General features: G+C 46.1%; 2 long non-coding RNA genes and 8 other non-coding genes across 11 annotated transcripts; 5 read left to right on the forward strand and 5 right to left on the reverse strand.

Moving 5' to 3' along the window:
• Positions 1-389: 389 nt before the first annotated feature.
• Positions 390-463, reverse strand: TRNAI-AAU (transfer RNA isoleucine (anticodon AAU)). Its single transcript has one exon. It is a non-coding gene; the product is annotated as a tRNA-Ile (tRNA).
• A 582-nt stretch (positions 464-1,045) lies between these two features.
• LOC135269289 (uncharacterized) lies at positions 1,046-3,566 on the reverse strand. Of its 2 annotated transcripts, XR_010337610.1 has the most exons (4): positions 3,345-3,566; positions 3,078-3,222; positions 2,493-2,729; positions 1,046-1,659 (listed from the first exon to the last, which is right to left on the reverse strand). It is a non-coding gene; the product is annotated as an uncharacterized LOC135269289 (long non-coding RNA). The 2 variants fall into 2 exon arrangements; XR_010337609.1 differs by having other exon boundaries at positions 3,078-3,566.
• Positions 3,567-6,966: 3,400 nt separating this feature from the next.
• TRNAA-AGC (transfer RNA alanine (anticodon AGC)) lies at positions 6,967-7,039 on the forward strand. Its single transcript has one exon. It is a non-coding gene; the product is annotated as a tRNA-Ala (tRNA).
• Positions 7,040-9,442: 2,403 nt separating this feature from the next.
• On the forward strand, positions 9,443-9,515 carry TRNAA-AGC (transfer RNA alanine (anticodon AGC)). Its single transcript has one exon. It is a non-coding gene; the product is annotated as a tRNA-Ala (tRNA).
• Positions 9,516-12,345: 2,830 nt separating this feature from the next.
• On the reverse strand, positions 12,346-12,418 carry TRNAM-CAU (transfer RNA methionine (anticodon CAU)). Its single transcript has one exon. It is a non-coding gene; the product is annotated as a tRNA-Met (tRNA).
• Positions 12,419-13,136: 718 nt separating this feature from the next.
• TRNAM-CAU (transfer RNA methionine (anticodon CAU)) lies at positions 13,137-13,209 on the forward strand. The gene has a single exon. It is a non-coding gene; the product is annotated as a tRNA-Met (tRNA).
• Positions 13,210-16,038: 2,829 nt separating this feature from the next.
• TRNAA-AGC (transfer RNA alanine (anticodon AGC)) lies at positions 16,039-16,111 on the reverse strand. Its single transcript has one exon. It is a non-coding gene; the product is annotated as a tRNA-Ala (tRNA).
• A 2,403-nt stretch (positions 16,112-18,514) lies between these two features.
• TRNAA-AGC (transfer RNA alanine (anticodon AGC)) lies at positions 18,515-18,587 on the reverse strand. Its single transcript has one exon. It is a non-coding gene; the product is annotated as a tRNA-Ala (tRNA).
• A 3,400-nt stretch (positions 18,588-21,987) lies between these two features.
• LOC135269290 (uncharacterized) lies at positions 21,988-24,524 on the forward strand. The gene is made up of 4 exons (XR_010337611.1): positions 21,988-22,209; positions 22,332-22,476; positions 22,825-23,061; positions 23,895-24,524. It is a non-coding gene; the product is annotated as an uncharacterized LOC135269290 (long non-coding RNA).
• A 566-nt stretch (positions 24,525-25,090) lies between these two features.
• TRNAI-AAU (transfer RNA isoleucine (anticodon AAU)) lies at positions 25,091-25,164 on the forward strand. Its single transcript has one exon. It is a non-coding gene; the product is annotated as a tRNA-Ile (tRNA).
• Positions 25,165-26,215: the final 1,051 nt, after the last annotated feature.

Raw genomic sequence — 26,215 nt, forward strand, 5'->3', positions numbered from 1 at the left:
GAGTTGTTGAGAGGCTTTACTTACCCTGCATAAGCCAAGGACAGGTCTGCGGGAAGCAAGCAGATGCAGAGTTAGGAAAGCCCATATCAGAAGTTAGTCACGGCAGAGAAAGATTTGTACACTTTGGAAAGCGTAACAGAATGAAAAGCCCAGGTCCTCATTTCTGTGTTTTCGCGTTCTTCCGGGATTTCAATTTCCTTCCGGAATCTCCGCTCTCTTCATCGTCTGCTCTTGCAGAAACACTAAACCCGCAAACACAAAATTACGGTTAACCGCACTACGTCCTAGCAAGATTACCGGGCAAATACACATTTCCTTTTTTGTTCGCTCGGGACTTTGCATACCACTGCGCACAGTTGTAAGGGTAAAATGAGCATAAGAACTCCACATGGCCCGTACGGGGATCGAACCCGCGACCTTGGCGTTATTAGCACCACGCTCTAACCGACTGAGCTAACCGGCCACTGTCTAGTGCTTCGTTCCTAGGCTCATTAGAGGTTCAAGGACGCAAGTTATTCCAATTACCAAAGGAACTTTTCTCAACTTCTTGGAGCTGGAAAGAACCCACCATCTTGGCTGACTTCTTTACGATCCTCCGGAAATTTCTTCGAACACTGAAATTTCACTTAAAATTAAACTCTGCGGAAGGAAACCAAACGGCACCCGCTTCAGTGCTTCAGGACGCGGGCTTTTGGTGACCACCTTTTTCAGTGCAACGCCCCCACCTGCCGCCGGTACTGAGGTCTGTCTCTATCACTCCTTTCTACGTTGCTCCGGTAATTTCTGAGCAACCCTTCAAGAAACTGACGGAAAACGAAAACATTACCGCCGGTTCCTCTCCGTCGGCTGTCGAGGCCAATAGAAGTCCCCACCCAGGCTCCTCTGCTCACTTTAGCACAGTTCCCACTGTGTTCGCCCATTGTCCCCAAAGTGAGTATCTGATCCCTACCCCACCCCATTTTTAGCAAATTCAGGAAAACGCTCTCGTATTTCTACTTGAAAAAGACACTTGAGAGAAACACGTTCCATTGCAATCTTTGTGCTCGCATTTTATTCCTTCTCGATGAAGCAGGTATACGTCGATTGGTATTTCATGCACAGCAAGTCAACTTTGAAGCCCGACTCAAGACCATTAGATTAAGAAACATTCTCCGGGAGCTCTGCTGATCGCTGGGCCTTCCGGGGTTGCTGCATTCTGTCCCCAAGACAACCGTTTCTCTGCGTGTCTCCGCCTGGCTGGCCACTTCTCCGGTAGAGAAACAGCTGTTCCTCGGGTTTCATTTCTGGAAGTGCTTTGGGTCCTGGGGAATGGGGCCGCTTCCTGCAGCGTCGACAAAGTGGCTGAATACGCAGGGACACCCGCAGTTCCCAGGGACGAACAAATAGCTCAATAGATATGTTTCGAATAATTGAACGAAGGAAGTCTCCACCAGCCGCCTAGCTGTATTACAGACGGTTCACCTCTCTGTCTAGACGATTTTGCTAATGTCCTGTTCCTTCTCCCGGCTTTTGAACTAGATTCTCACTTCCCTCCAATCCATCTTTCGCGCGCTGGCGTGTTTCCGCCGCACTTCTGAAATTCTGTCCGTTGCCGCCTCCGTTAAAAACCGACTCTGGTTAATCTTTCCCTCGGTGTGGCTCCCTCTTCCGCACCTGGCACTGCGGGAAATGCGCTTCCTTGAGGCAGCTGGAGGCCTCCCGGTCCCCTCCCTCCTTCCCTCCCCTCCCCTCCCCTCCCCCCCTCCCCCCTCCCCCTCCCCCCTCCCTCCCCCTCCCCCTCCCCCTCCCCCCTCCCCCCCTCCCTCCCCCTCCTCCCCCTTCCCCTCCCCCTCCTCCTCCCTCCTCCCTCTCCCTCCTCCTTCCCCTCCCCCTCCTCCCCCTCCTCCTCCCCCTCCCCCTCCTCCCCCTCCTCCTCCCCCTCCCCTCCCCCCTTCTCCCCCTCCCCCTCCCCCGCCTCCTCCTCCTCTTCCTCCTCCTGAGAGCTCAGTTGTGGACGCAGCCTTGAGTGGAGGCGGAAAGGACAGAAGGCTGCGGGATAATCCAGGAAACACACACCTTGTGTCTGGTGGAAAAACCAGCGCCCGAAAAGGGGAGCGAAAGGACAGGGAGAAACACACAGTCCGGAAATGTGGGAGATTGTTGCGGCCTTAAACACAGAGCACTGACCGAGGTGCCCACAGCGGACCGGGCAGGTTCCACCCCCGGCCTGTGCGCCGGACCGAGGTGAGGACAGGCAGTCCGGCCTCCGCGCGCCAACCTTGCGTTTCTCAAAACCACCCTGGCCCGCCACGCCCGCATCCTGTGCCTATAGAAGCCCCTGAGACCCTCGCGGGCACAGACCCGAGCGGCTGGACGGGAAGAGGACCGCACGGGCGGGAGAACACGGAACACCCCGCTCCCTTCAGTCACCCTGGAGGCCTCGCACAGGCGGTTTCAGTGATCCGTGAAGACACTCTGAGCCCTTTACATCCCGGACAATGACAAGAGAGTACCTGGGCGACTTTTACTAGCTGGGATTTCGGGAGATGCGGTTTTCGGCACGGCAGGCGCCACGCCTGAGGAACAGGTGGACCGCAGGGATAGGAGCTGTCCCCGCGCCCCACACGCCCCTGCTCAGACCCGGGCTCCTTGATTTTCCTGCCTGGATGGCCCAGCCTCCCGCGGCCGGGCTCTGAGCTCGAAGTTCCAGTGGTTATACCGTTAAGTGGATCTCCTGGGCAGTCCTGTTGCTGACGAAAGAGGACAAATTGAGAAATGAACAAATAGAGAAGTCGCACAAGCCCTGTGACTCCCAGCACAGGACCAGTCTACAAACCATCGTGCCACACAAGCTCGACTTGTTTTCACACCGGCTTATTCAGACCCGCTGATCCGCGGAAGACCAGAGCCAAACTGATCCAGCGACTCTAGACAGACCTTCATGTTCCGGCAGCTAAGTGCCGCTGATGAAACCGAGGGTTCTCCTAGTTTAGAAATTCTGTCCAGCCCCTGCTGAGAAGGACCTTACTAACTTTCCCCCTCAGCCATCCCATGAAAAACTCCAGTCCCCGAACCGTCTGAGTCCTGCTCTCACTCACCCTTGTTTTAGGCAGTACTGGGACTCGGCAGAGGTGGGGCTCTTGCTCAGCAAGTTTAATTAATCCAGGGTAGTAGAATCCATCTGTTTTCTTGGTTGTCTTTTTTGAGGGAGTGGGTCTTCTAAGTGTTGATTCTGGTCCCTGCCTATGGGTATTTATAAATAAATAGATAATTGCACTCCATCATTATGTGGAGTTAAAAAGTGTTCAATTTAACTACCTAATTGTCTCTAAAATAACCACTAGATGCAACTGTCTGGAACTTACCTAATTAGTTCCACATTCTGGAACGAAGGGATGTAATAGGTAATAACAGGTCTCAGTCCCAGTCCCTAATGGAGAAATAATCACACAGACACCAGAAGAAAGACGAGTAAAGTGAAAGCCAATAGGTGGAAAAATAATTCACTTTATGCTCAGATTTTTGGAGCGAAGCAAGAAAATTAATCAAGGAAACAAAGAAGAAATTCAAGACGTAGTAGTGTTGGATTTGCATTTTCGTCATAGGACACTATTTCTATTCTGCAGGACTTGCTTGGTCTCCATCTGACCTCCTCAGAGTACGCTGCTCTTCCCCCAATCACTCCTGCAATCACTCTAGGATATTTGTGGTCCGAAAGTAAGAGGGAGAGGTTAAACTTAAAACTTCTAAGTAGACCTGCACGGTGCCTTTACTCAGGGCGGGGTAGCTGAACAAACTCAGCTCTGAGTCCTTTAAGCAGAGGTATTAATTACTGACATTCTATTTAATCAGATTCTGACCATGATGTGCCACTTTTCCTTTTGGGTCTGAGGTGACACCAGCCATTTTCACAGTTTATTCCACTAGGAGGTCCTGGGAGAAAAGTGATAAAGCTAGATTGAAGAATGGTTAGTTTGATAAGAGAAATATAAAGGCAAATATATTTTTCACTCAGTTCACCCTGGTTCTAAGAGTGGGTCTATATAAAGAAATGGAACATGCTTCTGCTAATTAACATTCAGGCAGAAAACGTCATTAATTCCACTACAAACCCATGTCCCTTCTTCCACATGACAAATTGATGAGAGTATTCTTTCTTCTGTAGGTAAAATGAAGTCTGGGATATAGATTGCAGTATTAGCAGTGCCATAGTGCAGAATTTCTCTTAATTAACACATTTGACTTCAATACGTAAGAAAATATAATTGGAACATAAAGCCAATAAACTAATCAGGTTATAAACAATATGAACATAGAAACAAAAACTGTATGGTTTTTGGCATGCAGTCTTTGATTTGGGGAATGCATTCTTTTCTACTGTTATCAGGAAGGAGGAACAGAAACAGTTCATAGTCACGTGGAAGAGACAAAAGTATGCATTTATGCTCTTGTTCCCAAGGTGTGTCAAGTCCCGCAATTTTTCATAATCTAGTCCAAAGAGAACTGAACTGTCTGCACCATCAGCAAAACACTGGTACACTGTATTGATAGTATCATTTAAATCTTGAGTGAGCAAGAAGTGTCAACTAAATTGTAGATTTTGTTAAGCCCTGCATGCTTCGGAGGGTGGGAGAGAAACACAAAAACCATTCATCCACCTGGTCCATGAAGGAGAGTTTTTAGGATCTGTGAAATTCGGAGACATTTCCTCCAAAGTAGAGAAGACATTGTTGCATCTCGAAGCTCCCATCACTTAGAAGGGAGCAGTAAGCTCACCATGATTCTTTGAGCTGTGAAAGCTGCACGTTCCACACTTGCAGACCCTTCTCTGACACGTTTACCAACAGATATTGAATTAAAATATTAACTAATTGAATCCAGCATTATCTGTAAAGCATAATGCACCGTGAATTAGGGAAGATTGCCTCAGGAATAAAAAATTAGTTAAGCATTGAAAAGTCAATACAATGTAATATACTACATTTACAAAATGAAAAATACACGTGATAATCTCACTAGATGCAGAAGAAATATTGAACCAAATTTGCCATTCATTCATGTTTTTAAAAAAATATCTCAGTAAACTAGGAATAGAAGCACAATTCCTCAGATGAGTAATGGGCATTTAAGAAATTTCTACACCTAAAAACACAGTTAATAGTGAAAGAATAAATATGTACCTTTTAATATTGAAAAAAAGTGCAAAATGCCTGTTCTTACTACTTCTACATTTTACTGAAAGTCCTAGTTAGTGCAAAAAAGCAAGAAAGGCATGAATGAATGAATACATAGCATAACCACTTTAGAACAGGAAAAGTACGTTCATTTGCAAACGACATACTGGGTCCACAGAAAATCCTAACGACCTACAAAAATAAGCATTATGAGTAAATTTAGCTACGTCACCAGTTACAATATACAAAAATTATTGTATTTCTGTGTACCAACATCAACAAAAATGGAAAATTAAGTGACCATTTTCAATAGGATTGAAACATGAAATATTTAGAGATAAACTTGTCAATGTGCAAAGACCTGTTCATAAAAATCTACCACAGATTGCTGAGGAAAACTCAGGAAACCTAAATAATTGGTGTTATTTGCTGTATTTACAGATTGAAATTTAATATTATTATCATTTCTTTCTCTGAGTTGATCTATAGATTGACTACAATTGCAATAAATATCCCAGCAGGAGTTTTTTTGTTGTTGTTGTTTCTTTTTTTTTCACAGAAATCGACAAGCTTATTCTAAAGGACCTAGAGTAACCAAAATAATTAGGAAAAGAAAAACAAAGTCAGAGGACTTACACCAAATGTTGTCAAGACTTTTATAAAGCTAACGTAATCAAAATAATGTGGCGGTGTCTCAAGGATGCGTACATAGATTAATGGAACAGAATAGATAGTCCAGAAATAGACCAACGTATGTGGTCAACTAATTTATGGCAAAAAGTAAAATGTTACTTAATGAGTTTTTTAAACAAGTGGTCTCAGGCAACTGAGTATGGAAAAAATGATTTCCTACCCTTGCCTCACATCCTATACAAAAATTAAATCAAAATGACTTGTATACATAAAGCTTAACCTCAAAGATATCCAAGTTGTGGAAGAAAAGAAGAAAATAAGTCTGCACATGTTTGATGTTAGGCAAAGCTTTTTCAGAAGGGACCGGAAAAGCGTGAGTCATTACAAAAAAAGATACACTGGGTTTCATAAAATATTAAAATGTTTGTTGTTTGAAAGACAATATTAAGGAAATGAAAAGACAAGACATAGACTTGAAAAGAAAATTAATATATTTTATATGCACACATTTTCCTTATACGTGCACATATAACAAAGGACTGGTATTGAGAATAGAAAACACATTTTAGAACTCAGTGATACACACACTCAGTAAAGATAAGGGCAAAAAGCTTGAGCAGGCATTTCACAAAATAAGATGCTTATGTGGCCAATAGGCACATTAAAAGATGTTCAGCAACATTGATCAGTACAAAAATGCAAATTAAATCGATCAAGAATTAATAGGCAACAGCAGATCTCATTCCCCCAGGTGGAGTAACACAGACATTAACGATAAGTCATTTGAAGGATCAATCGATAAAAAGATACTCGAGTTTATCTCCAGGTTTGTGTTATTAAGAAGTGACGCATTCAACAGAGCATTGGAGGTAACTGCTAATTAGGGACCATACTTCTTTCTCTTTGAGCTATTGGAAGAGTGCAATCAGATTAGAACTAGAGCTTTCCTAATGAGATCTTTTCCCTCTTTCTCTTTGTTAGGATGCTGACTCAGATTGAAAAAGCAGAGGATGGTCACTGCCTTCCAGGTCTGAGGCTGTCTCCCAGAAGCTTCACTCCCGGCTTCACCTTGGTAGGGAAGTTTGCAGAGGTGTTTGAAAAACCTGGAAACTTGAGTGGGACATGGAACGAGATTTGTGTCCCGGTTATAAAAATAGGCAGAAAAGACAAACGTGGCGTGGGGGAATTAGCTCAAGTGGTAGAGCGCTTGCTTAGCATGCAAGAGGTAGCAGGATCGACGCCTGCATTCTCCAGCTTCTTTTAATCCCTAGGCTATACCAACGGTATCTGGTAAACACTTTCAGCGGAGTTATCGCTGTTTACTTAACTCAATGTTGTCCCCTTCTGTACATTTTTTTTAAAGGAAATGATATATAGTTTTACATGCAACAGCAAAAAAGGAAAAGATTAGTGAAAAATGAGTTTTGCCAATACAGGTTTTGGGCCTTCAGCTCGAAGTTAATTAAATGTATTTTTGTGGGAGAACCAAACTTTAGCCTTTTGGGTACAAAATACGAGAAGCAGCCTGGAAATAGCGTCCGGAGGCAAAAGCAGGAGACTTGAATGTGCCAACCTTCAGCTTTTATTCACACTGACAGCACATGGTCAGGTAGGGGATGAAAGCCTGTCTTCTGTCAGACTATCTGAGCATCGGCCAGGTATTAAGAAGAGAGGCAAGCAGGAGAGAGGTAAGGAACGAATATGAGTGAAGGTGGGAGTTAGCACATTAACTCTGGTGGTCAGATGCACTCTCACTAACAAAGGTGACACTCAATCTTTCTATCCAGGTCTCTGAAAGCTCATCCTGACAAAAAGGTGCTCAAAATAAATTGAGACCTAGGTCTTCCTTTAATTTCCAAGGTGAACCAAATTGTATATTAAAAAAAAAAAAGTATTTTTGAAATTACAACACTATCCCCCATTTAAAGAAACTACATGAGGTTCTGTATTAACAACACATAGGTTGACTTTATCTCAGCTGGCCAAAGCAGAGCTCAAAATGCTGAAGAGAGTGGTCACTGTATATGTGACTTCAGGAAGCTCTTGTAGGTCCCTGGGATGTGCCCCTCTTTCCATCCTTCTTTCTTTCCCATCACTCAGATCTCTCTCTCTGACACCATTTGACTTCTCAGCATTGCCCTTTGTTAATCATAATAGAAAAATAATGTTACTGGTTACATGTTTTTCTCTTTTATTTTCTTATTCATAAATGAACCGAAAAAATGAATGTTGTAAACAATAAAACATGTTGTTGAATTTTTGTCCCATATGAGCAGCCTCTTCCATCCTCAGGATGTGCACTCCTAATAAATTGGGACCATGAAGGAGGGACCTGAAGCTGCCCCAAACCACCTGCAGTTCCGTGAAGGCCATGCCTGCGCCTACCAGTCTGTCTGAAGGTCATGCCCCTCCACGCTCCCACAGCCACCTTTCCTTTTCAGGCAAAAACGTTTCTATGGATTTCTTAGACCCTAGCTTCTAATCCTCTGTTCAGTCTTTAGTGATCTGAAGCCAGTCTCTCCTTCGAGGCTTCTAGTTTATCTGTGTAGCCTTTCTCCATTCAGCAAATTTTCATCAGGCAAAGTCCTACTTGATGCTAGTTGTAGTCAGAGAAAAATGACTACGTTCCTGTCTTAAATGAGAATTCTTCATAGGTGGAAAACAGATTTGGAATCCACTGGGGCTCCAGACGGTGGAGCTAATGTAGCCCTCCCTGGGCTACAGGAAGAGTCCTCGTCTGTGGGCCTGGGAATTGAAGAACTAGACAGGCATAAGAAGGACAAGTGTGGTGCCCAGTGGAGCAAGAGAAAGGTGGGGGAAGGTAACAGGGAAGGGGGATGGCAAGAGAGGCACGTGAAGAGCAGACCCTGTGTAGCCTGCATGTGTTGTTCCTTTCGACTGAGAGATCCTCGAGCTCTGTGGCGATAAATTTCCATAATTTTCCGTGTAACAAACTGAAGATGATAAACTCTTTCTAGGCATTTCACCTGCATTAATATGAGTCTGTGTAGAGCATCTAACACAGGGCCTGGGCGACAGCAATTGCACAGTGTTTTACTCGTTACTGTCGTGGCAGCTTCTACATGGATCATTGGCCTCATCCACTGTGCCTGGTGCTCAAGAACTGCTTCAGGAATGAATCCACAGATTGAGACTGAATTGTCAGGCTTTCTGTTTCTCAGCTCCTCCAAGGTTCTCCATCATTTTCCGAGTCCTACAGGAGGAAAGTGCTGTTGAAGATGCCACTCATACGGAGTGGAGCTCTGGGGCTCTGGCGCTCTGGGGCTGGGAGAAGCTGCCCCGCCACTTCCGGGCTGCCCTGCCTGCAAGGAGCAGGTGGCGATCGCAGCTCTAGAGCAGGCTGGAATGGCTGTGCCCGCAAGCCAGGCAGGTCCGGGTGCCACTTCTCCATCTGGAATGTGCGCTCTACTTCGAGAGAGGAACGAGGCGAAATTGGGAAGTGGGGAGAGAGAGGTCTCCCTCGTGACCTTCTTTGGAAATCCCTGTTCTTCACACTCTAAGCTCATAGAGCTTTGCTCCTGGCGATATTTAAGAAGCTCCGCCCTCAATCGTGTCCTGCCAAAGGTTTGGCGACCCAAATTCCCGATAGGCTCCTAATAATCAGGAAAACAGGTGGGACGCGCTGGGCTCACGGCGGGGAATTAGCTCAAGTGGTAGAGCGCTCGCTTAGCATGCGAGAGGTAGCGGGATCGATGCCCGCATTCTCCAGCTTCTCGTCTGGTTTACGTCTCTTGGTCAGTAGGTTTCATTCTTTCTCTTATTGGGGAGATGATCAAAGGAACTCCCTGGAGGCCGTTCCTTACCGCTCCCCAGATCAGAGTCTTATTGCCCTGCTTACAGCCTCCCTTCTTTTCCACTCCTGCCTCAGGTTTGGCACTTTTAAGGTACTCAGGTCTCAAGGCAAATTTCCCGTCTTTAGACAAGTACAGCTCAAAGTGATGCCCACACGATCTCTCGGTTCCTACTACGTCCTCACAAATAACCTCTCCTCCGCAGGTATGTCTTTAAGTTATTGGTTTGTTTTTCTCTCCCCTAGATTGGGAGCTTCCTGAGTAACGAAACTCCGTCTGTGTAGACTGTGTTCAACTCACCTCATCCCCATGTGTAGAGTTAAGGTTCTGTAAAGTACGCTTACTGCCTGGAACGGACGAGGTGGGTAGTATGAGGAAACAGGGAACTCAAACACAAAGCAATACTTTAAACATTATCCTGCCGCATTTCCAGAATCTTAAGAATAGCGTTCACTAATGTATGTTGGGTTTTCTTTGTGCTTTCTCCATACTTCTTCTTTTTTGTTTTTTAACATTTGATTGACTTTTTTTTTTTTTTTCAAATGACCAAAAGGATTTTACTATTTTCTAGTTAATTCCTGTGTTTCCTTCACCATTCTATTTTCTTTCGGCCTGCTGTTGCTTCTTGGCATGTTGCCACCACGCCCTGCTAATTTTTTGTATTTTTAGTAGAGAGGAGGTTTCAACATGTTGGTCAAGCTGGTCTCCAACTTCTGACCTCGTCATCTGCCCAAAATTTTTAAAATTAAAAGTGCCCTCACATATAAATAAATCATTTCCTCCATATACATGGGTTTTGCACTTGTACATGTCTAGAGACCCTAGGAATGGTGGTGCGGTGGTGTGGACATGGAGCCTGGAACGGCCAGCCCCGAAACCTCCTCCTGGACATCAACGGCCAGTAGTAATCATAATTTCCTTAAAATACAAGAGCCGCAGAACATTCTGGGATATCTGTGCTAATTAATCTGGCAGTTCCCACAGTGGCTTCCCCAGATGTAACGTGCTCTCTTCCATGAAATTAGTAACTACAAACTGTAATGGGAACGAGGCAATCGATTGTCTCCACACGCTTGCCCAAAGCGTTCTCTTCTCTGAAACGTTTGGTAGTTATTTGGGTCCTTGACCTTTGCGGCCTTAAAACTAAGGGACATGGCTTTTGTGAATCTGAAAGACTTGCGACAATTTTCTCATTTCCTCCAGGCCGTGCATCGCTTTGAGTTTGCTGAAGAAACAGCCCTTTCCCAGGGCCCCCTCTTGTCCTGAGGATCGTCCTCAGAATGTGGGGCTTGGGCTCAGTTTGAAGAGCGTGTGAGAGAGAGCCACGATGCACGGATTGTCCCACAATGCAGTCCTGCTCTGTGAATCCCTTCCTCTGACTGGCTTGGGTTTAGGCTCTGAGAAAGGATGGGGTGGGATTGCTTTTCAGTACTTTCTGCTGAGACATTTTTGTACATTCATTTCTATCTCCAGGAGCCTCTAAAACGAAAGAGAAAAAACTATCTCGGGTTCTGTGTGTGGCACATGAGTCGGGAGGATTTCGGAGACTTGTTCAGCTCTGGCACTACAGATGAAACACAGACTCAGGACCGGTGAGGATGGGATCCCTGGCACGCGGAGGTAACACCTCGCTAAGGACAGACCGCCCACCACTCCCCTTCTTCCTCTCTTTCTGGATTCATTTTCTATAGATTCCCCTGGGTATCTGAACCTTCCTTCGGCTGACGGGCGCTTTGTAATTTCTTCTACAAGCCCGGATCTGTTCGCAGACCTCAGCCCCAAATTCTCTCGTTCCTGCTTCTAGCTTCTCTTCTTGGTTTCTGTAGGTTCGTGTCATCCGCTTTCCTTGTTTCCCAGGTTGAACCCCCAGTTCCAAGTAGCGGAGGGGTCTTCGTGTCATAAAAGTAACTTCCGTGGGCTGGCTCCTGTAACGGGTAGTGGCAGCCCGCGGTCCCACCCGCCGTGGAGCACTGTGCATCGCGGAGAAGAACGTGACCACCGCGGCCAGGCCAGCGCGGATGCTCCCCGTCTTTGAGCACCTGCTCGAAGTTCCCTCCCCTCGTCGCTCCTGGTTTTCCCTCGTCGCCTACACACAGTCTGTTGGATGTCGGTAAAGGTATTGCCAGTCCCTGCCATGGGAACCATTTGGGGGGAAGCAGATCCGATTTATTACACCTCTAAGATGTCCAGTGATTCATTCCCTGTCATCCGCGTACCATGAAAATACAAACAGGTACAAATAAGACGGTCAATGTATTCGGCACCTGCATCCAGGCGTACAGCTCTGAGGTGATCAGCTGGGAACCGACGGTTGCCCACCTAGAGGGAAGAAAGGAGCGAAGCCGGAGAATGCGCACGCGGACCCTGCAGGCCGCCGCCTCCCAAGTGAGCGGGTTACAATTCCTATCACCTCGCCCTCCACCCCCGCTATTGGCTATTTGGGGTCTGTGGGGTTTTTTCTTCGGGGCTAGAAGCCTTGCGTTCCACCTGATTTTTCAGGACCACTGAGCGGAGGCAGCACAGGACTGCAGGCGGAGTCTCTAGACTCATCCGGAAACAGCCACTGCGCGGAGTCAGGGCGCGTGTCAAACCGGCACCCATAGACGGTTACTGTGGGAAAGCTCTGGCCCCGACACAATTCCACTTGCTTGATATTTCAGAAAAGAAGGAGTTGTGCCCCAGCTCTAAAGAGAGTGCGGGTTACAGCTGTAACCAGTACCAGGAAAGTAAGCTTTACTTGCAAAAGCTGCCCTCTCTGAGGCTCGAACTCAGGACCTTCAGATTATGAGACTGACGCGCTGCCCACTGCGCTAAGAGGGCGACGAAGAGTAGCATCTGGCCTGATTCTACAGGAATTTCCCAATTTCTTTCCCCAGACGGGCTATTTTGGAACTTCCGTTTTCTTCGCCCAGGGTCGCTGGTTCTCCAGGATTATTTCCAGCAAGCCCACGTAGGTTTCTTTTTAGCCCATCGGAAGAACCTCACGCTGGGAAGCCATCGTGTCCTGAACAATGGCTGACCACATTTTCTATTGCTCTGGATCTTCGTCCCCTCGGGTACATTAGGCAATGCTTACTGTCCATAGTTTCCTTAGTTGGAATAGAGGGCTCTCACTAAATAGCAATTGAATGAATCAAAAGCTCCAAAACATATCTGCAGTTTACACTTATCCGTCTTAATTTAAATTTGCATTTCCACTTATGTCACCTGATACATTCCCCTCAAAATATCACCAACCAATATTATGATGAGTCCTCACGTTGTCTTCACCTCTATGTTCCAAAAACCCTATTATAGATTTTGTTCGCATAATTCCAGTTAGTCAAATTTAATGTTTTTGACACAAATGTATACATCATTATCCCCATCTTACTGATGAAACGGAGGCTCAGCAGAACTAAATCCACAGCTTTCAAGAGGCAAAACCCGACATTGAAAGCAGATTTTGTTTTCAAAAAGCAGATATTGAAAGCAGATTTTGTCTGGGGAAAGAAATTGGGAAATTCCTGTAGAATCAGGCCAGATGCTACTCTTCGTCGCCCTCTTAGCGCAGTGGGCAGCGCGTCAGTCTCATAATCTGAAGGTCCTGAGTTCGAGCCTCAGAGAGGGCAGCTTTTGCAAGTAAAGCTTACTTTCCTGGTACTGGTTACAGCTGTAACCCGCACTCTCTTTAGAGCTGGGGCACAACTCCTTCTTTTCTGAAATATCAAGCAAGTGGAATTGTGTCGGGGCCAGAGCTTTCCCACAGTAACCGTCTATGGGTGCCGGTTTGACACGCGCCCTGACTCCGCGCAGTGGCTGTTTCCGGATGAGTCTAGAGACTCCGCCTGCAGTCCTGTGCTGCCTCCGCTCAGTGGTCCTGAAAAATCAGGTGGAACGCAAGGCTTCTAGCCCCGAAGAAAAAACCCCACAGACCCCAAATAGCCAATAGCGGGGGTGGAGGGCGAGGTGATAGGAATTGTAACCCGCTCACTTGGGAGGCGGCGGCCTGCAGGGTCCGCGTGCGCATTCTCCGGCTTCGCTCCTTTCTTCCCTCTAGGTGGGCAACCGTCGGTTCCCAGCTGATCACCTCAGAGCTGTACGCCTGGATGCAGGTGCCGAATACATTGACCGTCTTATTTGTACCTGTTTGTATTTTCATGGTACGCGGATGACAGGGAATGAATCACTGGACATCTTAGAGGTGTAATAAATCGGATCTGCTTCCCCCCAAATGGTTCCCATGGCAGGGACTGGCAATACCTTTACCGACATCCAACAGACTGTGTGTAGGCGACGAGGGAAAACCAGGAGCGACGAGGGGAGGGAACTTCGAGCAGGTGCTCAAAGACGGGGAGCATCCGCGCTGGCCTGGCCGCGGTGGTCACGTTCTTCTCCGCGATGCACAGTGCTCCACGGCGGGTGGGACCGCGGGCTGCCACTACCCGTTACAGGAGCCAGCCCACGGAAGTTACTTTTATGACACGAAGACCCCTCCGCTACTTGGAACTGGGGGTTCAACCTGGGAAACAAGGAAAGCGGATGACACGAACCTACAGAAACCAAGAAGAGAAGCTAGAAGCAGGAACGAGAGAATTTGGGGCTGAGGTCTGCGAACAGATCCGGGCTTGTAGAAGAAATTACAAAGCGCCCGTCAGCCGAAGGAAGGTTCAGATACCCAGGGGAATCTATAGAAAATGAATCCAGAAAGAGAGGAAGAAGGGGAGTGGTGGGCGGTCTGTCCTTAGCGAGGTGTTACCTCCGCGTGCCAGGGATCCCATCCTCACCGGTCCTGAGTCTGTGTTTCATCTGTAGTGCCAGAGCTGAACAAGTCTCCGAAATCCTCCCGACTCATGTGCCACACACAGAACCCGAGATAGTTTTTTCTCTTTCGTTTTAGAGGCTCCTGGAGATAGAAATGAATGTACAAAAATGTCTCAGCAGAAAGTACTGAAAAGCAATCCCACCCCATCCTTTCTCAGAGCCTAAACCCAAGCCAGTCAGAGGAAGGGATTCACAGAGCAGGACTGCATTGTGGGACAATCCGTGCATCGTGGCTCTCTCTCACACGCTCTTCAAACTGAGCCCAAGCCCCACATTCTGAGGACGATCCTCAGGACAAGAGGGGGCCCTGGGAAAGGGCTGTTTCTTCAGCAAACTCAAAGCGATGCACGGCCTGGAGGAAATGAGAAAATTGTCGCAAGTCTTTCAGATTCACAAAAGCCATGTCCCTTAGTTTTAAGGCCGCAAAGGTCAAGGACCCAAATAACTACCAAACGTTTCAGAGAAGAGAACGCTTTGGGCAAGCGTGTGGAGACAATCGATTGCCTCGTTCCCATTACAGTTTGTAGTTACTAATTTCATGGAAGAGAGCACGTTACATCTGGGGAAGCCACTGTGGGAACTGCCAGATTAATTAGCACAGATATCCCAGAATGTTCTGCGGCTCTTGTATTTTAAGGAAATTATGATTACTACTGGCCGTTGATGTCCAGGAGGAGGTTTCGGGGCTGGCCGTTCCAGGCTCCATGTCCACACCACCGCACCACCATTCCTAGGGTCTCTAGACATGTACAAGTGCAAAACCCATGTATATGGAGGAAATGATTTATTTATATGTGAGGGCACTTTTAATTTTAAAAATTTTGGGCAGATGACGAGGTCAGAAGTTGGAGACCAGCTTGACCAACATGTTGAAACCTCCTCTCTACTAAAAATACAAAAAATTAGCAGGGCGTGGTGGCAACATGCCAAGAAGCAACAGCAGGCCGAAAGAAAATAGAATGGTGAAGGAAACACAGGAATTAACTAGAAAATAGTAAAATCCTTTTGGTCATTTGAAAAAAAAAAAAAAGTCAATCAAATGTTAAAAAACAAAAAAGAAGAAGTATGGAGAAAGCACAAAGAAAACCCAACATACATTAGTGAACGCTATTCTTAAGATTCTGGAAATGCGGCAGGATAATGTTTAAAGTATTGCTTTGTGTTTGAGTTCCCTGTTTCCTCATACTACCCACCTCGTCCGTTCCAGGCAGTAAGCGTACTTTACAGAACCTTAACTCTACACATGGGGATGAGGTGAGTTGAACACAGTCTACACAGACGGAGTTTCGTTACTCAGGAAGCTCCCAATCTAGGGGAGAGAAAAACAAACCAATAACTTAAAGACATACCTGCGGAGGAGAGGTTATTTGTGAGGACGTAGTAGGAACCGAGAGATCGTGTGGGCATCACTTTGAGCTGTACTTGTCTAAAGACGGGAAATTTGCCTTGAGACCTGAGTACCTTAAAAGTGCCAAACCTGAGGCAGGAGTGGAAAAGAAGGGAGGCTGTAAGCAGGGCAATAAGACTCTGATCTGGGGAGCGGTAAGGAACGGCCTCCAGGGAGTTCCTTTGATCATCTCCCCAATAAGAGAAAGAATGAAACCTACTGACCAAGAGACGTAAACCAGACGAGAAGCTGGAGAATGCGGGCATCGATCCCGCTACCTCTCGCATGCTAAGCGAGCGCTCTACCACTTGAGCTAATTCCCCGCCGTGAGCCCAGCGCGTCCCACCTGTTTTCCTGATTATTAGGAGCCTATCGGGAATTTGGGTCGCCAAACCTTTGGCAGGACACGATTGAGGGCGGAGCTTCTTAAATATCGCCAGGAGCAAAGCTCTATGAGCTTAGAGTGTGAAGAACAGGGATTTCCAAAGAAGGTCACGAGGGAGACCTCTCTCTCCCCACTTCCCAATTTCGCCTCGTTCCTCTCTCGAAGTAGAGCGCACATTCCAGATGGAGAAGTGGCACCCGGACCTGCCTGGCTTGCGGGCACAGCCATTCCAGCCTGCTCTAGAGCTGCGATCGCCACCTGCTCCTTGCAGGCAGGGCAGCCCGGAAGTGGCGGGGCAGCTTCTCCCAGCCCCAGAGCGCCAGAGCCCCAGAGCTCCACTCCGTATGAGTGGCATCTTCAACAGCACTTTCCTCCTGTAGGACTCGGAAAATGATGGAGAACCTTGGAGGAGCTGAGAAACAGAAAGCCTGACAATTCAGTCTCAATCTGTGGATTCATTCCTGAAGCAGTTCTTGAGCACCAGGCACAGTGGATGAGGCCAATGATCCATGTAGAAGCTGCCACGACAGTAACGAGTAAAACACTGTGCAATTGCTGTCGCCCAGGCCCTGTGTTAGATGCTCTACACAGACTCATATTAATGCAGGTGAAATGCCTAGAAAGAGTTTATCATCTTCAGTTTGTTACACGGAAAATTATGGAAATTTATCGCCACAGAGCTCGAGGATCTCTCAGTCGAAAGGAACAACACATGCAGGCTACACAGGGTCTGCTCTTCACGTGCCTCTCTTGCCATCCCCCTTCCCTGTTACCTTCCCCCACCTTTCTCTTGCTCCACTGGGCACCACACTTGTCCTTCTTATGCCTGTCTAGTTCTTCAATTCCCAGGCCCACAGACGAGGACTCTTCCTGTAGCCCAGGGAGGGCTACATTAGCTCCACCGTCTGGAGCCCCAGTGGATTCCAAATCTGTTTTCCACCTATGAAGAATTCTCATTTAAGACAGGAACGTAGTCATTTTTCTCTGACTACAACTAGCATCAAGTAGGACTTTGCCTGATGAAAATTTGCTGAATGGAGAAAGGCTACACAGATAAACTAGAAGCCTCGAAGGAGAGACTGGCTTCAGATCACTAAAGACTGAACAGAGGATTAGAAGCTAGGGTCTAAGAAATCCATAGAAACGTTTTTGCCTGAAAAGGAAAGGTGGCTGTGGGAGCGTGGAGGGGCATGACCTTCAGACAGACTGGTAGGCGCAGGCATGGCCTTCACGGAACTGCAGGTGGTTTGGGGCAGCTTCAGGTCCCTCCTTCATGGTCCCAATTTATTAGGAGTGCACATCCTGAGGATGGAAGAGGCTGCTCATATGGGACAAAAATTCAACAACATGTTTTATTGTTTACAACATTCATTTTTTCGGTTCATTTATGAATAAGAAAATAAAAGAGAAAAACATGTAACCAGTAACATTATTTTTCTATTATGATTAACAAAGGGCAATGCTGAGAAGTCAAATGGTGTCAGAGAGAGAGATCTGAGTGATGGGAAAGAAAGAAGGATGGAAAGAGGGGCACATCCCAGGGACCTACAAGAGCTTCCTGAAGTCACATATACAGTGACCACTCTCTTCAGCATTTTGAGCTCTGCTTTGGCCAGCTGAGATAAAGTCAACCTATGTGTTGTTAATACAGAACCTCATGTAGTTTCTTTAAATGGGGGATAGTGTTGTAATTTCAAAAATACTTTTTTTTTTTTAATATACAATTTGGTTCACCTTGGAAATTAAAGGAAGACCTAGGTCTCAATTTATTTTGAGCACCTTTTTGTCAGGATGAGCTTTCAGAGACCTGGATAGAAAGATTGAGTGTCACCTTTGTTAGTGAGAGTGCATCTGACCACCAGAGTTAATGTGCTAACTCCCACCTTCACTCATATTCGTTCCTTACCTCTCTCCTGCTTGCCTCTCTTCTTAATACCTGGCCGATGCTCAGATAGTCTGACAGAAGACAGGCTTTCATCCCCTACCTGACCATGTGCTGTCAGTGTGAATAAAAGCTGAAGGTTGGCACATTCAAGTCTCCTGCTTTTGCCTCCGGACGCTATTTCCAGGCTGCTTCTCGTATTTTGTACCCAAAAGGCTAAAGTTTGGTTCTCCCACAAAAATACATTTAATTAACTTCGAGCTGAAGGCCCAAAACCTGTATTGGCAAAACTCATTTTTCACTAATCTTTTCCTTTTTTGCTGTTGCATGTAAAACTATATATCATTTCCTTTAAAAAAAATGTACAGAAGGGGACAACATTGAGTTAAGTAAACAGCGATAACTCCGCTGAAAGTGTTTACCAGATACCGTTGGTATAGCCTAGGGATTAAAAGAAGCTGGAGAATGCAGGCGTCGATCCTGCTACCTCTTGCATGCTAAGCAAGCGCTCTACCACTTGAGCTAATTCCCCCACGCCACGTTTGTCTTTTCTGCCTATTTTTATAACCGGGACACAAATCTCGTTCCATGTCCCACTCAAGTTTCCAGGTTTTTCAAACACCTCTGCAAACTTCCCTACCAAGGTGAAGCCGGGAGTGAAGCTTCTGGGAGACAGCCTCAGACCTGGAAGGCAGTGACCATCCTCTGCTTTTTCAATCTGAGTCAGCATCCTAACAAAGAGAAAGAGGGAAAAGATCTCATTAGGAAAGCTCTAGTTCTAATCTGATTGCACTCTTCCAATAGCTCAAAGAGAAAGAAGTATGGTCCCTAATTAGCAGTTACCTCCAATGCTCTGTTGAATGCGTCACTTCTTAATAACACAAACCTGGAGATAAACTCGAGTATCTTTTTATCGATTGATCCTTCAAATGACTTATCGTTAATGTCTGTGTTACTCCACCTGGGGGAATGAGATCTGCTGTTGCCTATTAATTCTTGATCGATTTAATTTGCATTTTTGTACTGATCAATGTTGCTGAACATCTTTTAATGTGCCTATTGGCCACATAAGCATCTTATTTTGTGAAATGCCTGCTCAAGCTTTTTGCCCTTATCTTTACTGAGTGTGTGTATCACTGAGTTCTAAAATGTGTTTTCTATTCTCAATACCAGTCCTTTGTTATATGTGCACGTATAAGGAAAATGTGTGCATATAAAATATATTAATTTTCTTTTCAAGTCTATGTCTTGTCTTTTCATTTCCTTAATATTGTCTTTCAAACAACAAACATTTTAATATTTTATGAAACCCAGTGTATCTTTTTTTGTAATGACTCACGCTTTTCCGGTCCCTTCTGAAAAAGCTTTGCCTAACATCAAACATGTGCAGACTTATTTTCTTCTTTTCTTCCACAACTTGGATATCTTTGAGGTTAAGCTTTATGTATACAAGTCATTTTGATTTAATTTTTGTATAGGATGTGAGGCAAGGGTAGGAAATCATTTTTTCCATACTCAGTTGCCTGAGACCACTTGTTTAAAAAACTCATTAAGTAACATTTTACTTTTTGCCATAAATTAGTTGACCACATACGTTGGTCTATTTCTGGACTATCTATTCTGTTCCATTAATCTATGTACGCATCCTTGAGACACCGCCACATTATTTTGATTACGTTAGCTTTATAAAAGTCTTGACAACATTTGGTGTAAGTCCTCTGACTTTGTTTTTCTTTTCCTAATTATTTTGGTTACTCTAGGTCCTTTAGAATAAGCTTGTCGATTTCTGTGAAAAAAAAAGAAACAACAACAACAAAAAAACTCCTGCTGGGATATTTATTGCAATTGTAGTCAATCTATAGATCAACTCAGAGAAAGAAATGATAATAATATTAAATTTCAATCTGTAAATACAGCAAATAACACCAATTATTTAGGTTTCCTGAGTTTTCCTCAGCAATCTGTGGTAGATTTTTATGAACAGGTCTTTGCACATTGACAAGTTTATCTCTAAATATTTCATGTTTCAATCCTATTGAAAATGGTCACTTAATTTTCCATTTTTGTTGATGTTGGTACACAGAAATACAATAATTTTTGTATATTGTAACTGGTGACGTAGCTAAATTTACTCATAATGCTTATTTTTGTAGGTCGTTAGGATTTTCTGTGGACCCAGTATGTCGTTTGCAAATGAACGTACTTTTCCTGTTCTAAAGTGGTTATGCTATGTATTCATTCATTCATGCCTTTCTTGCTTTTTTGCACTAACTAGGACTTTCAGTAAAATGTAGAAGTAGTAAGAACAGGCATTTTGCACTTTTTTTCAATATTAAAAGGTACATATTTATTCTTTCACTATTAACTGTGTTTTTAGGTGTAGAAATTTCTTAAATGCCCATTACTCATCTGAGGAATTGTGCTTCTATTCCTAGTTTACTGAGATATTTTTTTAAAAACATGAATGAATGGCAAATTTGGTTCAATATTTCTTCTGCATCTAGTGAGATTATCACGTGTATTTTTCATTTTGTAAATGTAGTATATTACATTGTATTGACTTTTCAATGCTTAACTAATTTTTTATTCCTGAGGCAATCTTCCCTAATTCACGGTGCATTATGCTTTACAGATAATGCTGGATTCAATTAGTTAATATTTTAATTCAATATCTGTTGGTAAACGTGTCAGAGAAGGGTCTGCAAGTGTGGAACGTGCAGCTTTCACAGCTCAAAGAATCATGGTGAGCTTACTGCTCCCTTCTAAGTGATGGGAGCTTCGAGATGCAACAATGTCTTCTCTACTTTGGAGGAAATGTCTCCGAATTTCACAGATCCTAAAAACTCTCCTTCATGGACCAGGTGGATGAATGGTTTTTGTGTTTCTCTCCCACCCTCCGAAGCATGCAGGGCTTAACAAAATCTACAATTTAGTTGACACTTCTTGCTCACTCAAGATTTAAATGATACTATCAATACAGTGTACCAGTGTTTTGCTGATGGTGCAGACAGTTCAGTTCTCTTTGGACTAGATTATGAAAAATTGCGGGACTTGACACACCTTGGGAACAAGAGCATAAATGCATACTTTTGTCTCTTCCACGTGACTATGAACTGTTTCTGTTCCTCCTTCCTGATAACAGTAGAAAAGAATGCATTCCCCAAATCAAAGACTGCATGCCAAAAACCATACAGTTTTTGTTTCTATGTTCATATTGTTTATAACCTGATTAGTTTATTGGCTTTATGTTCCAATTATATTTTCTTACGTATTGAAGTCAAATGTGTTAATTAAGAGAAATTCTGCACTATGGCACTGCTAATACTGCAATCTATATCCCAGACTTCATTTTACCTACAGAAGAAAGAATACTCTCATCAATTTGTCATGTGGAAGAAGGGACATGGGTTTGTAGTGGAATTAATGACGTTTTCTGCCTGAATGTTAATTAGCAGAAGCATGTTCCATTTCTTTATATAGACCCACTCTTAGAACCAGGGTGAACTGAGTGAAAAATATATTTGCCTTTATATTTCTCTTATCAAACTAACCATTCTTCAATCTAGCTTTATCACTTTTCTCCCAGGACCTCCTAGTGGAATAAACTGTGAAAATGGCTGGTGTCACCTCAGACCCAAAAGGAAAAGTGGCACATCATGGTCAGAATCTGATTAAATAGAATGTCAGTAATTAATACCTCTGCTTAAAGGACTCAGAGCTGAGTTTGTTCAGCTACCCCGCCCTGAGTAAAGGCACCGTGCAGGTCTACTTAGAAGTTTTAAGTTTAACCTCTCCCTCTTACTTTCGGACCACAAATATCCTAGAGTGATTGCAGGAGTGATTGGGGGAAGAGCAGCGTACTCTGAGGAGGTCAGATGGAGACCAAGCAAGTCCTGCAGAATAGAAATAGTGTCCTATGACGAAAATGCAAATCCAACACTACTACGTCTTGAATTTCTTCTTTGTTTCCTTGATTAATTTTCTTGCTTCGCTCCAAAAATCTGAGCATAAAGTGAATTATTTTTCCACCTATTGGCTTTCACTTTACTCGTCTTTCTTCTGGTGTCTGTGTGATTATTTCTCCATTAGGGACTGGGACTGAGACCTGTTATTACCTATTACATCCCTTCGTTCCAGAATGTGGAACTAATTAGGTAAGTTCCAGACAGTTGCATCTAGTGGTTATTTTAGAGACAATTAGGTAGTTAAATTGAACACTTTTTAACTCCACATAATGATGGAGTGCAATTATCTATTTATTTATAAATACCCATAGGCAGGGACCAGAATCAACACTTAGAAGACCCACTCCCTCAAAAAAGACAACCAAGAAAACAGATGGATTCTACTACCCTGGATTAATTAAACTTGCTGAGCAAGAGCCCCACCTCTGCCGAGTCCCAGTACTGCCTAAAACAAGGGTGAGTGAGAGCAGGACTCAGACGGTTCGGGGACTGGAGTTTTTCATGGGATGGCTGAGGGGGAAAGTTAGTAAGGTCCTTCTCAGCAGGGGCTGGACAGAATTTCTAAACTAGGAGAACCCTCGGTTTCATCAGCGGCACTTAGCTGCCGGAACATGAAGGTCTGTCTAGAGTCGCTGGATCAGTTTGGCTCTGGTCTTCCGCGGATCAGCGGGTCTGAATAAGCCGGTGTGAAAACAAGTCGAGCTTGTGTGGCACGATGGTTTGTAGACTGGTCCTGTGCTGGGAGTCACAGGGCTTGTGCGACTTCTCTATTTGTTCATTTCTCAATTTGTCCTCTTTCGTCAGCAACAGGACTGCCCAGGAGATCCACTTAACGGTATAACCACTGGAACTTCGAGCTCAGAGCCCGGCCGCGGGAGGCTGGGCCATCCAGGCAGGAAAATCAAGGAGCCCGGGTCTGAGCAGGGGCGTGTGGGGCGCGGGGACAGCTCCTATCCCTGCGGTCCACCTGTTCCTCAGGCGTGGCGCCTGCCGTGCCGAAAACCGCATCTCCCGAAATCCCAGCTAGTAAAAGTCGCCCAGGTACTCTCTTGTCATTGTCCGGGATGTAAAGGGCTCAGAGTGTCTTCACGGATCACTGAAACCGCCTGTGCGAGGCCTCCAGGGTGACTGAAGGGAGCGGGGTGTTCCGTGTTCTCCCGCCCGTGCGGTCCTCTTCCCGTCCAGCCGCTCGGGTCTGTGCCCGCGAGGGTCTCAGGGGCTTCTATAGGCACAGGATGCGGGCGTGGCGGGCCAGGGTGGTTTTGAGAAACGCAAGGTTGGCGCGCGGAGGCCGGACTGCCTGTCCTCACCTCGGTCCGGCGCACAGGCCGGGGGTGGAACCTGCCCGGTCCGCTGTGGGCACCTCGGTCAGTGCTCTGTGTTTAAGGCCGCAACAATCTCCCACATTTCCGGACTGTGTGTTTCTCCCTGTCCTTTCGCTCCCCTTTTCGGGCGCTGGTTTTTCCACCAGACACAAGGTGTGTGTTTCCTGGATTATCCCGCAGCCTTCTGTCCTTTCCGCCTCCACTCAAGGCTGCGTCCACAACTGAGCTCTCAGGAGGAGGAAGAGGAGGAGGAGGCGGGGGAGGGGGAGGGGGAGAAGGGGGGAGGGGAGGGGGAGGAGGAGGGGGAGGAGGGGGAGGGGGAGGAGGAGGGGGAGGAGGGGGAGGGGAAGGAGGAGGGAGAGGGAGGAGGGAGGAGGAGGGGGAGGGGAAGGGGGAGGAGGGGGAGGGAGGGGGGAGGGGGGAGGGGGAGGGGGAGGGGGAGGGAGGGGGGGAGGGGGAGGGGGGAGGGGGGGAGGGGAGGGGAGGGGAGGGAAGGAGGGAGGGGACCGGGAGGCCTCCAGCTGCCTCAAGGAAGCGCATTTCCCGCAGTGCCAGGTGCGGAAGAGGGAGCCACACCGAGGGAAAGATTAACCAGAGTCGGTTTTTAACGGAGGCGGCAACGGACAGAATTTCAGAAGTGCGGCGGAAACACGCCAGCGCGCGAAAGATGGATTGGAGGGAAGTGAGAATCTAGTTCAAAAGCCGGGAGAAGGAACAGGACATTAGCAAAATCGTCTAGACAGAGAGGTGAACCGTCTGTAATACAGCTAGGCGGCTGGTGGAGACTTCCTTCGTTCAATTATTCGAAACATATCTATTGAGCTATTTGTTCGTCCCTGGGAACTGCGGGTGTCCCTGCGTATTCAGCCACTTTGTCGACGCTGCAGGAAGCGGCCCCATTCCCCAGGACCCAAAGCACTTCCAGAAATGAAACCCGAGGAACAGCTGTTTCTCTACCGGAGAAGTGGCCAGCCAGGCGGAGACACGCAGAGAAACGGTTGTCTTGGGGACAGAATGCAGCAACCCCGGAAGGCCCAGCGATCAGCAGAGCTCCCGGAGAATGTTTCTTAATCTAATGGTCTTGAGTCGGGCTTCAAAGTTGACTTGCTGTGCATGAAATACCAATCGACGTATACCTGCTTCATCGAGAAGGAATAAAATGCGAGCACAAAGATTGCAATGGAACGTGTTTCTCTCAAGTGTCTTTTTCAAGTAGAAATACGAGAGCGTTTTCCTGAATTTGCTAAAAATGGGGTGGGGTAGGGATCAGATACTCACTTTGGGGACAATGGGCGAACACAGTGGGAACTGTGCTAAAGTGAGCAGAGGAGCCTGGGTGGGGACTTCTATTGGCCTCGACAGCCGACGGAGAGGAACCGGCGGTAATGTTTTCGTTTTCCGTCAGTTTCTTGAAGGGTTGCTCAGAAATTACCGGAGCAACGTAGAAAGGAGTGATAGAGACAGACCTCAGTACCGGCGGCAGGTGGGGGCGTTGCACTGAAAAAGGTGGTCACCAAAAGCCCGCGTCCTGAAGCACTGAAGCGGGTGCCGTTTGGTTTCCTTCCGCAGAGTTTAATTTTAAGTGAAATTTCAGTGTTCGAAGAAATTTCCGGAGGATCGTAAAGAAGTCAGCCAAGATGGTGGGTTCTTTCCAGCTCCAAGAAGTTGAGAAAAGTTCCTTTGGTAATTGGAATAACTTGCGTCCTTGAACCTCTAATGAGCCTAGGAACGAAGCACTAGACAGTGGCCGGTTAGCTCAGTCGGTTAGAGCGTGGTGCTAATAACGCCAAGGTCGCGGGTTCGATCCCCGTACGGGCCATGTGGAGTTCTTATGCTCATTTTACCCTTACAACTGTGCGCAGTGGTATGCAAAGTCCCGAGCGAACAAAAAAGGAAATGTGTATTTGCCCGGTAATCTTGCTAGGACGTAGTGCGGTTAACCGTAATTTTGTGTTTGCGGGTTTAGTGTTTCTGCAAGAGCAGACGATGAAGAGAGCGGAGATTCCGGAAGGAAATTGAAATCCCGGAAGAACGCGAAAACACAGAAATGAGGACCTGGGCTTTTCATTCTGTTACGCTTTCCAAAGTGTACAAATCTTTCTCTGCCGTGACTAACTTCTGATATGGGCTTTCCTAACTCTGCATCTGCTTGCTTCCCGCAGACCTGTCCTTGGCTTATGCAGGGTAAGTAAAGCCTCTCAACAACTCCCATTTTGCATTTCTATTTCCTCTCTTTTAGCTTCCCACACTTAACTCTAGAGATACTGGAGGTAAGGAAATGTCCCATAGAACGCTGAGCCTTTCACCTCCTCTTTGCTTGTCTCACTGCTTAGTTAGACACAAAACCATCTTCCGGAAATTGCCCTCCCTGACACCTCTCCTAGTTTTCTGAGCTTGGGTTTCGTTGCTCCTAGCACTCACAGGGATCCAGGTACACATTTGTTTTGTGGCATTTACCATGTTGTGAACGTCTGCTGCCTGGCCCTCTTCTCCATGAGATTCTAAGCTCCTTGGGGGTAGGATGCTTATTGCTAAACACATTTAAAAGTCTGCATGAATCAATGAAGACTGAGGGATATGTGTGCAGGCATGATGGGAAGAGTGTCTTGTGCTCCAAATGGACTTCACGGGTCTGTAGAACCCAGGCTATCCCAACATAGTGCATTTTAGTCAGATGAGCAACAGGCTACACTATCTGGTGATTGATTCCATTTTGCTGAGTGTATCTCTGAGGCTCTGAGTGGCTCTATATGCCCCTAGGATGGGATAGTGGTGGAGGACAGAGCATGCCCAATAGATCCAAAGTCAGGAAAGATCTGAAATGTTTAACTTTGCTGAGGCCGACAGACAGGAATGAACCCTCTTCCTTG

This window comes from Aotus nancymaae, unplaced genomic scaffold, assembly GCF_030222135.1.
Source record: "Aotus nancymaae isolate 86718 unplaced genomic scaffold, 86718_ANA_hifiasm-v0.15.2.pri h1tg000051l, whole genome shotgun sequence".
Classification (NCBI taxonomy): Eukaryota; Metazoa; Chordata; class Mammalia; order Primates; family Aotidae; genus Aotus; species Aotus nancymaae.